The sequence below is a fragment of the Aulostomus chinensis genome, chromosome 1 (genome assembly GCF_037954235.1).
Source record: "Aulostomus chinensis isolate RoL2024-O1b breed Wild chromosome 1, RoL_Achi_v1.0, whole genome shotgun sequence".
Taxonomy (NCBI): Eukaryota; Metazoa; Chordata; class Actinopteri; order Syngnathiformes; family Aulostomidae; genus Aulostomus; species Aulostomus chinensis.
Window position 1 is genome coordinate 20,594,064 of NC_141320.1, and position 11,700 is coordinate 20,605,763.

Genomic DNA, 11,700 nt, shown 5'->3' on the forward strand with positions numbered 1-11,700 from the left:
CAACTCTTACTCCATTTCTGTTGCATTATTTTAAGGTTCGTAGCAACTCTTACTACATTACTGTCAGCATCACTTTGAGTTTATTAGCAACTCTCACTACATCACTGTTAGCATCATTTTGAGTTGTTGAGCAATTCTCACGACATCACTGTAGCATTAAATTGAGTTCATTAGCAACTCTTACTAAATGACTGTCAGCATCACTTTGAGGTTGTTCGAAACTCTTACTACATTACTGTAAGCATCACTGAGTTTCTTAGCAACTATCACTACATTACTGTTAGCATCATTTTAAGTTCATTAGCAATTCTTCTGACATCACTGTCACATTATTTTGAGGTTCGTAGCAACTCTTACAACATTATTGTTGCATTATTTTAAGGTTCGTAGCAACTCTTACTACATTACTGTCAGCATCACTTTGAGTTTATTAGCAACTATCACTACATTACTGTTAGCATCATTTTGAGTTCATTTGCAATTCTTCCGACATCACTGTCGCAATATTTTGAGGTTCGTAGCAACTTTTACTACATTACTGTTGCATTATTTTGAGGTTCGTAGCAACTTTTACTACATAACTGTCGCATTATTTTGAGGTTCGTCGCAACACTTACTCCATGACTGTCAGCATCACTTTGAGGTTATTCGAAAGTTTCACTCCATTACTGTGAGCATCATCTTGAGTTCATGAGCAATTCTTCCGACATCACTGTCGCAATATTTTGAGGTTCCTAGCAACTTTTACTACATTACTGTCGCATTATTTTGAGGTTCGTAGCAACTCTTAGTACATGACTGTCAGCATCACTTTGAGGTTATTCGAAACGTTCACTCCATTACTGTTAGCATCATTTTGAGTTCATGAGCAATTCTTTCTAAATCACTGTCGCATCATTTTGAGATCTTTAGCAATTCTTCTGACATCACTGTCGCAATATTTTCAGGTTCGTAGTGACTTTTACTACATTACTGTCGCATTATATTGAGGTTCGTAGCAACTCTTACTACATGACTGTCAGCATCACTTTAAGGTTATTCGAAACTCTTACTACATTACTTTAAGCATCACTGACTTGATTAGCAACTATCACTACATTACTGTTAGCATCATTTTGAGTTCATTAGCAATTCTTCCGACATCACTGTCGCAATATTTTGAGGTCCGTAGCAACTTTTACTACATTACTGTCGCATTATTTTGAGGTTCCTAGCAACACTTACTACATTACTGTAAGCATCACTGACTTGATTAGCAACTATCACTACATTACTGTTAGCATCATTTTGAGTTCATTAGCAATTCTTACTACATCACTGTCGCATCATTTTGAGATCATTAGCAATTCTTCTGAAATCACTGTCGCATTATTTTGATGTTCGTAGAAACTCTTAGTACAAGACTGTCAGCATCACTTTGAGGTTATTCGAAACTTTCACTCCATTACTTTTAGCATTATTTTGAGTTCATTAGCAATTCTTACTAAATCACTGTCGCATCATTTTGAGATCATTAGCAATTGTTCTGACATCACTGTCACATTATTTTGAGGTTCGTAGCAACTCTTACAACATTATTGTTGCATTATTTTAAGGTTCGTAGCAACTCTTACTACATTACTGTCAGCATCACTTTGAGTTTGTTCGAAACTCTTACTACATTACTGTAAGCATCACTGAGTTTCTTAGCAACTATCACTACATTACTGTTAGCATCATTTTAAGTTCATTAGCAATTCTTCCGACATCACTGTCGCATTATATTGAGGTTCGTAGCAACTCTTACAACATTATTGTTGCATTATTTTAAGGTTCGTAGCAACTCTTACTACATTACTGTCAGCATCACTTTGAGGTTATTCGAAACACTTAGTGCATTACTGTAAGCATCACTGAGTTTATTAGCAACTATCACTACATTACTGTTAGCATCATTTTGAGTTCATTCGCAATTCTTCCGACATCACTGTCGAAATATTTTGAGGTTCGTGGCAACTTTTACTACATTACTGTCGCATTATTTTGAGGTTCGTCGCAACACTTACTCCATGACTGTCAGCATCACTTTGAGGTTATTCGAAAGTTTCACTCCATTACTGTGAGCATCATCTTGAGTTCATGAGCAATTCTTCCGACATCACTGTCGCAATATTTTGAGGTTCCTAGCAACTTTTACTACATTACTGTCGCATTATTTTGAGGTTCGTAGCAACTCTTAGTACATGACTGTCAGCATCACTTTGAGGTTATTCGAAACGTTCACTCCATTACTGTTAGCATCATTTTGAGTTCATGAGCAATTCTTTCTAAATCACTGTCGCATCATTTTGAGATCTTTAGCAATTCTTCTGACATCACTGTCGCAATATTTTCAGGTTCGTAGTGACTTTTACTACATTACTGTCGCATTATATTGAGGTTCGTAGCAACTCTTACTACATGACTGTCAGCATCACTTTAAGGTTATTCGAAACTCTTACTACATTACTTTAAGCATCACTGACTTGATTAGCAACTATCACTACATTACTGTTAGCATCATTTTGAGTTCATTAGCAATTCTTCCGACATCACTGTCGCAATATTTTGAGGTCCGTAGCAACTTTTACTACATTACTGTCGCATTATTTTGAGGTTCCTAGCAACACTTACTACATTACTGTAAGCATCACTGACTTGATTAGCAACTATCACTACATTACTGTTAGCATCATTTTGAGTTCATTAGCAATTCTTACTACATCACTGTCGCATCATTTTGAGATCATTAGCAATTCTTCCGACATCACTGTTTCAATATTTTGAGGTTCGTAGCAACTCTTACTCCATTTCTGTTGCATTATTTTGAGGTTCGTAGCAACTCTTACTACATTACTGTCAGCATCACTTTGAGTTTATTAGCAACTCTCACTACATCACTGTTAGCATCATTTTGAGTTGTTGAGCAATTCTCACGACATCACTGTAGCATTAAATTGAGTTCATTAGCAACTCTTACTAAATGAACGTCAGCATCACTTTGAGGTTGTTCGAAACTCTTACTACATTACTGTAAGCATCACTGAGTTAATTAGCATCTATCACTACATTACTGTTAGCATCATTTTGAGGTTAGAAGCAACTTTTACTACATGACTGACAGCATCACTTTTAGGTTGTTCGAAACACTTACTACATTACTGTAAGCATCACTGAGTTAATTAGCAACTATCACTACATTACTGTTGGCATCATTTTGAGTTCATTAGCAATTCTTACTAAATCACTGTCGCATCATTTTGAGATCATTAGCAATTCTTCTGACATCACTGTCACATTATTTTGAGGTTCGTAGCAACTCTTACAACATTATTGTTGCATTATTTTATGGTTCGTAGCAACTCTTACTACATTACTGTCAACATCACTTTGAGTTTCTTAGCAACTATCACTACATTACTGTTAGCATCATTTTCAGTTTATGAGAAATTCTCACGACATCACTGTAGCATTGAATTGAGTTCATTAGCAACTCTTACTAAATGACTGTCAGCATCACTTTGAGGTTGTTCGAAACTCTTACTACATTACTGTATGCATCACTGAGTTTCTTAGCAACTATCACTACATTACTGTTAGCATCATTTTAAGTTCATTAGCAATTCTTCTGACATCACTGTCACATTATTTTGAGGTTCGTAGCAACTCTTACAACATTATTGTTGCATTATTTTAAGGTTCGTAGCAACTCTTACTACATTACTGTCAGCATCACTTTGAGTTTATTAGCAACTATCACTACATTACTGTTAGCATCATTTTGAGTTCATTTGCAATTCTTCCGACATCACTGTCGCAATATTTTGAGGTTCGTAGCAACTTTTACTACATTACTGTCGCATTATTTTGAGGTTCGGAGCAACTCTTCCTACATGACTGTCAGCATCAGTTTGAGGTTAATCGAAACGTTCACTCCATTACTGTTAGCATCATTTTGAGATCCTTACCAATTCTTCTGACATCACTGTCGCATTATTTTGATGTTCGTAGAAACTCTTAGTACAAGACTGTCAGCATCACTTTGAGGTTATTCGAAACTTTCACTCCATTACTTTTAGCATTATTTTGAGTTCATTAGCAATTCTTACTAAATCACTGTCGCATCATTTTGAGATCATTAGCAATTGTTCTGACATCACTGTCACATTATTTTGAGGTTCGTAGCAACTCTTACAACATTATTGTTGCATTATTTTAATGTTCGTAGCAACTCTTACTACATTACTGTCAGCATCACTTTGAGTTTGTTCGAAACTCTTACTACATTACTGTAAGCATCACTGAGTTTCTTAGCAACTATCACTACATTACTGTTAGCATCATTTTAAGTTCATTAGCAATTCTTCCGACATCACTGTCGCATTATATTGAGGTTCGTAGCAACTCTTACAACATTATTGTTGCATTATTTTAAGGTTCGTAGCAACTCTTACTACATTACTGTCAGCATCACTTTGAGGTTATTCGAAACACTTAGTGCATTACTGTAAGCATCACTGAGTTGATTAGCAACTATCACTACATTACTGTTAGCATCATTTTGAGTTCATTCGCAATTCTTCCGACATCACTGTCGAAATATTTTGAGGTTCGTGGCAACTTTTACTACATTACTGTCGCATTATTTTGAGGTTTGTAGCAACACTTACTACATGACTGTTAGCATCACTTTGAGGTTATTCGAAAGTTTCACTCCATTACTGTTAGCATCATTTTGAGTTCATTAGCAATTCTTACTACATCACTGTCGCATCATTTTGAGATCATTAGCAATTCTTCCGACATCACTGTTGCAATATTTTGAGGTTCGTAGCAACTCTTACTCCATTTCTGTTGCATTATTTTAAGGTTCGTAGCAACTCTTACTACATTACTGTCAGCATCACTTTGAGTTTATTAGCAACTCTCACTACATCACTGTTAGCATCATTTTGAGTTGTTGAGCAATTCTCACGACATCACTGTAGCATTAAATTGAGTTCATTAGCAACTCTTACTAAATGACTGTCAGCATCACTTTGAGGTTGTTCGAAACTCTTACTACATTACTGTAAGCATCACTGAGTTTCTTAGCAACTATCACTACATTACTGTTAGCATCATTTTAAGTTCATTAGCAATTCTTCTGACATCACTGTCACATTATTTTGAGGTTCGTAGCAACTCTTACAACATTATTGTTGCATTATTTTAAGGTTCGTAGCAACTCTTACTACATTACTGTCAGCATCACTTTGAGTTTATTAGCAACTATCACTACATTACTGTTAGCATCATTTTGAGTTCATTTGCAATTCTTCCGACATCACTGTCGCAATATTTTGAGGTTCGTAGCAACTTTTACTACATTACTGTCGCATTATTTTGAGGTTCGGAGCAACTCTTCCTACATGACTGTCAGCATCAGTTTGAGGTTAATCGAAACGTTCACTCCATTACTGTTAGCATCATTTTGAGATCCTTACCAATTCTTCTGACATCACTGTCGCATCATTTTGAGGTTCGTAGCAACTCTTACTACATGACTGTCAGCATCACTTTGAGGTTGTTCGAAACTCTTAATACATTACTGTAAGCATCACTGACTTGATTAGCAACTATCACTACATTACTGTTAGCATCATTTTGAGTTCATTAGCAATTCTTCCGACATCACTCGAAATATTTTGAGGTTCGTAGCAACTTTTACTACATTACTGTCGCATTATTTTGAGGTTCGTAGCAACTCTTACTACATGACTGTCAGCATCACTTTGAGGTTATTCGAAACTTTCACTCCATTACTGTTAGCATCATTATGAGTTCATTAGCAATTCTTACTACATCACTGTCGCATCATTTTGGGATCATTAGCAATTCTTCTGACATCACTGTCACACTATTTTGAGGTTCATAGCAACTCTAACTACATTATTGTCGCATTATTTTGAGGTTCGTAGCAACACTTACTACATGACTGTCAGCATCACTTTGAGGTTATTCGAAACTTTCACTCCATTACTGTTAGCATCATTTTTTGTTCATTAGCAATTCTTACTACATCACTGTCGCATCATTTTGAGATCATTAGCAATTCCTCCGACATCACTGTCGCAATATTTTGAGGTTCGTAGCAACTTTTACTACATGACTGTCGCATTATTTTGAGGTTTGTAGTAACACTTACGACATGACTGTCAGCATCACTTTGAGGTTATTCGAAAGTTTCACTCCATTACTGTTAGCATCATTTTTTGTTCATTAGCAATTCTTACTACATCACTGTCGCATCATTTGGAGATCATTCGCAATTCTTCCGACATCACTTTCGCATTATTTTGAGGTTCGTCGCAACTTTTACTACATGACTGTCAGCATCACTTTGAGGTTATTCGAAACTTTCAATCCATTTCTTTTAGCATCATTTTGAGTTCATTAGCAATTCTTACTAAATCACTGTCGCATCATTTTGAGATCATTAGCAATTCTTCTGACATCACTTTCACATTATTTTGAGGTTCGTAGCAACTCTTACAACATTATTGTTGCATTATTTTATGGTTCGTAGCAACTCTTACTACATTACTGTCAGCATCACTTTGAGTTTATTAGCAACTATCACTGCATTACTGTTAGCATCATTTTCAGTTTATGAGAAATTCTCACGACATCACTGTAGCATTGAATTGAGTTCATTAGCAACTCGTACTAAATGACTTTCAGCATCACTTTGAGGTTGTTCGAAACACTTACTACATTACTGTAAGCATCACTGACTTGATTAGCAAGTATCACTTCATTACTGTCGCATCCTTTTGAGATCATTAGCAATTCTTCTGACATCACTGTCGCAATATTTTGAGGTTTGGAGCAACTTTTACTACATTACTGTCGCATTATTTTGAGGTTCGTAGCAACTGTTACTACATGACTGTCAGCATCACTTTGAGGTTATTCCAAACACTTACTGCATTACTGTAAGCATCCCTGAGTTGATTAGCAACTATCACTACATTACTGTTAGCATCATTTTGAGTTCATTTGCAATTCTTCCGACATCACTGTCGCAATATTTTGAGGTTCGTAGCAACTTTTACTACATTACTGTCGCATTATTTTGAGGTTCGGAGCAACTCTTCCTACATGACTGTCAGCATCAGTTTGAGGTTAATCGAAACGTTCACTCCATTACTGTTAGCATTATTTTGAGATCCTTTCCAATTCTTCTGACATCACTGTCGCATCATTTTGAGGTTCGTAGCAACTCTTACTACATGACTGTCAGCATCACTTTGAGGTTGTTCGAAACACTTACTACATTACTGTAAGCATCACTGACTTTATTAGCAACTATCACTATATTACTGTTAGCATCATTTTGAGTTCATTAGCAATTCTTCCGACATCACTCGAAATATTTTGAGGTTCGTAGCAACTTTTACTACATTACTGTCGCATTATTTTGAGATCTTTAGCAATTCTTCTGACATCACTGTCGCATTATTTTGAGGTTCGTAGCAACTCCTACTACATGACTGTCAGCATCACTTTGAGGTTATTCGAAACTTTCACTCCATTACTGTTAGCATCATTTTTTGTTCATTAGCAATTCTTACTACATCACTGTCGCATCATTTTGAGATCATTAGCAATTCTTCCGACATCACTGTCGCATTATTTTGAGGTTCGTAGCAACTGTTACTACATGACTTTCAGCATCACTTTGAGGTTATTCGAAACACTTACTACATTACTGCAAGCATCACTGAGTTGATTAGCAACTATCACTCTATTACTGTTAGCATCATTTTAAGTTCATTAGCAATTCTTCCGACATCACTGTCGCAATATTTTGAGGTTTGTAGCAACTTTTACGACATTACTGTCGCGTTATTTTGAGGTTCGTAGCAACTCTTACGACATGACTGTCAGCATCACTTTGAGTTTATTGGCAAATATCACTACATTACTGTTAGCATCATTTTGAGTGAATGAGCAATCTCACGACATCACTGTAGCATTGAATTGAGTTCATGAGCAACTCTTACTAAATAACTGTCAGCATCACTTTGAGGTTGTTCGAAACACTTCCTACATCACTGTTAGCATCACTGAGTTGATTAGCAACTATCACTACATTACTGTTAGCATCATTTTGAGGTTAGAAGCAACTTTTACTACATGACTGACAGCATCACTTTTAGGTTATTCGAAACACTTACTACATTACTGTCAGCATCACTTTGAGTTTATTAGCAACTATCACTCCATTACTGTTAGCATCATTTTGAGATCATTACCAATTCTTCTGACATCACTGTCGCATCATTTTGACATCTTTAGCAATTCTTCTGACATCACTGTCGCATTATTTTGAGGTTCGTAGCAACTCTTACTACATGACTGTCAGCATCGCTTTGAGGTTGTTCGAAACTCTTACTACATTACTGTAAGCATCACTGAGTTTCTTAGCAACTATCACTCCATTACTGTTAGCATCATCTTGAGTTCATTAGCAATTTTTCCGACATCACTGTCGCAATACTTTGAGGTTCGTAGCAACTTTTACTACATTACTGTCGCATTATTTTGAGATTCGTAGCAACACTTACTACATGACTGTAAGCATCACTTTGAGGTTATTCGAAAGTTTGACTCCATTACTGTAGCATCATTTTGAGTTCATTAGCAATTCTTACTACATCACTGTCGCATCAGTTTGTGATTATTAGCAATTCTTCCGACATCACATTTGCAATATTTTGAGGTTCGTAGCAACTCTTACTACATTTCTGTTGCATTATTTTAAGGTTCGTTGCAACTCTTACTACATTACTGTCGGCATCACTTTGAGTTTATTAGCAACTATCACTACATTACTGTCAGCATCATTTTGAGTTGTTGAGCAATTCTCACGACATCACTGGAGCATTAAATTGAGTTCATTAGCAACTCTTACTAAATGACCGTCAGTATCACTTTGAGGTTGTTCGAAACTCTGACTACATTACTGTCAGCATCACTGAGTTTCTTAGCAACTATCACTACATTACTGTTAGCATCATCTTGAGTTCATTAGCAATTCTTCCGACATCACTGTCGCAATATTTTGAGGTTCGTAGCAACTCTTACTACATTACTGTTGCATTATTTTAAGGTTCGTAGCAACTCTTACTACATTACTGTCAGCATCACTTTGAGTTTATTAGCAACTATCACTACATTACTGTTAGCATCATTTTGAGTTGTTGAGCAATTCTCACGACATCACTGTAGCATTAAATTGAGTTCATTAGCAACTCTCACTAAATGACTGTCAGCATCACTTTGAGGTTGTTCGAAACACTTACTACATTACTGTTAGCATCACTGAGTTTCTTAGCAACTATCACTACATTACTGTTAGCATCATCTTGAGTTCATTAGCAATTCTTCCGACATCACTGTCGCAATATTTTGAGGTTCGTAGCAACTTTTACTACATTACTGTCGCATTATTTTGAGGTTCGTAGCAACTTTTACTACATAACTGTCGCATTATTTTGAGGTTCGTCGCAACACTTACTCCATGACTGTCAGCATCACTTTGAGGTTATTCGAAAGTTTCACTCCATTACTGTGAGCATCATCTTGAGTTCATGAGCAATTCTTCCGACATCACTGTCGCAATATTTTGAGGTTCCTAGCAACTTTTACTACATTACTGTCGCATTATTTTGAGGTTCGTAGCAACTCTTAGTACATGACTGTCAGCATCACTTTGAGGTTATTCGAAACGTTCACTCCATTACTGTTAGCATCATTTTGAGTTCATGAGCAATTCTTTCTCAATCACTGTCGCATCATTTTGAGATCTTTAGCAATTCTTCTGACATCACTGTCGCAATATTTTCAGGTTCGTAGTGACTTTTACTACATTACTGTCGCATTATATTGAGGTTCGTAGCAACTCTTACTACATGACTGTCAGCATCACTTTAAGGTTATTCGAAACTCTTACTACATTACTTTAAGCATCACTGACTTGATTAGCAACTATCACTACATTACTGTTAGCATCATTTTGAGTTCATTAGCATTTCTTCCGACATCACTGTCGCATTATTTTGAGGTTCGTACCAACTCTTACTACATGATTGTCAGCATCACTTTGAGGTTGTTCGAAACACTTACTACATTACTGTAAGCATCACTGAGTTGATTAGCAACTTTCACTACATTACGGTTAGCATCATTTTGAGTTCATTAGCAATTCTTCCGACATCACTGTCGCAATATTTTGAGGTCCGTAGCAACTTTTACTACATTACTGTCGCATTATTTTGAGGTTCCTAGCAACACTTACTACATGACTGTAAGCATCACTTTGAGGTTATTCGAAAGTTTCAATCCATTTCTTTTAGCATCATTTTGAGTTCATTAGCAATTCTTACTAAATCACTGTCGCATCATTTTGAGATCATTAGCAATTCTTCTGACATCACTTTCACATTATTTTGAGGTTCGTAGCAACTCTTACAACATTATTGTTGCATTATTTTATGGTTCGTAGCAACTCTTACTACATTACTGTCAGCATCACTTTGAGTTTATTAGCAACTATCACTGCATTACTGTTAGCATCATTTTCAGTTTATGAGAAATTCTCACGACATCACTGTAGCATTGAATTGAGTTCATTAGCAACTCGTACTAAATGACTTTCAGCATCACTTTGAGGTTGTTCGAAACACTTACTACATTACTGTAAGCATCACTGACTTGATTAGCAAGTATCACTTCATTACTGTCGCATCCTTTTGAGATCATTAGCAATTCTTCTGACATCACTGTCGCAATATTTTGAGGTTTGGAGCAACTTTTACTACATTACTGTCGCATTATTTTGAGGTTCGTAGCAACTGTTACTACATGACTGTCAGCATCACTTTGAGGTTATTCCAAACACTTACTGCATTACTGTAAGCATCCCTGAGTTGATTAGCAACTATCACTACATTACTGTTAGCATCATTTTGAGTTCATTTGCAATTCTTCCGACATCACTGTCGCAATATTTTGAGGTTCGTAGCAACTTTTACTACATTACTGTCGCATTATTTTGAGGTTCGGAGCAACTCTTCCTACATGACTGTCAGCATCAGTTTGAGGTTAATCGAAACGTTCACTCCATTACTGTTAGCATTATTTTGAGATCCTTTCCAATTCTTCTGACATCACTGTCGCATCATTTTGAGGTTCGTAGCAACTCTTACTACATGACTGTCAGCATCACTTTGAGGTTGTTCGAAACACTTACTACATTACTGTAAGCATCACTGACTTTATTAGCAACTATCACTATATTACTGTTAGCATCATTTTGAGTTCATTAGCAATTCTTCCGACATCACTCGAAATATTTTGAGGTTCGTAGCAACTTTTACTACATTACTGTCGCATTATTTTGAGATCTTTAGCAATTCTTCTGACATCACTGTCGCATTATTTTGAGGTTCGTAGCAACTCCTACTACATGACTGTCAGCATCACTTTGAGGTTATTCGAAACTTTCACTCCATTACTGTTAGCATCATTTTTTGTTCATTAGCAATTCTTACTACATCACTGTCGCATCATTTTGAGATCATTAGCAATTCTTCCGACATCACTGTCGCATTATTTTGAGGTTCGTAGCAACTG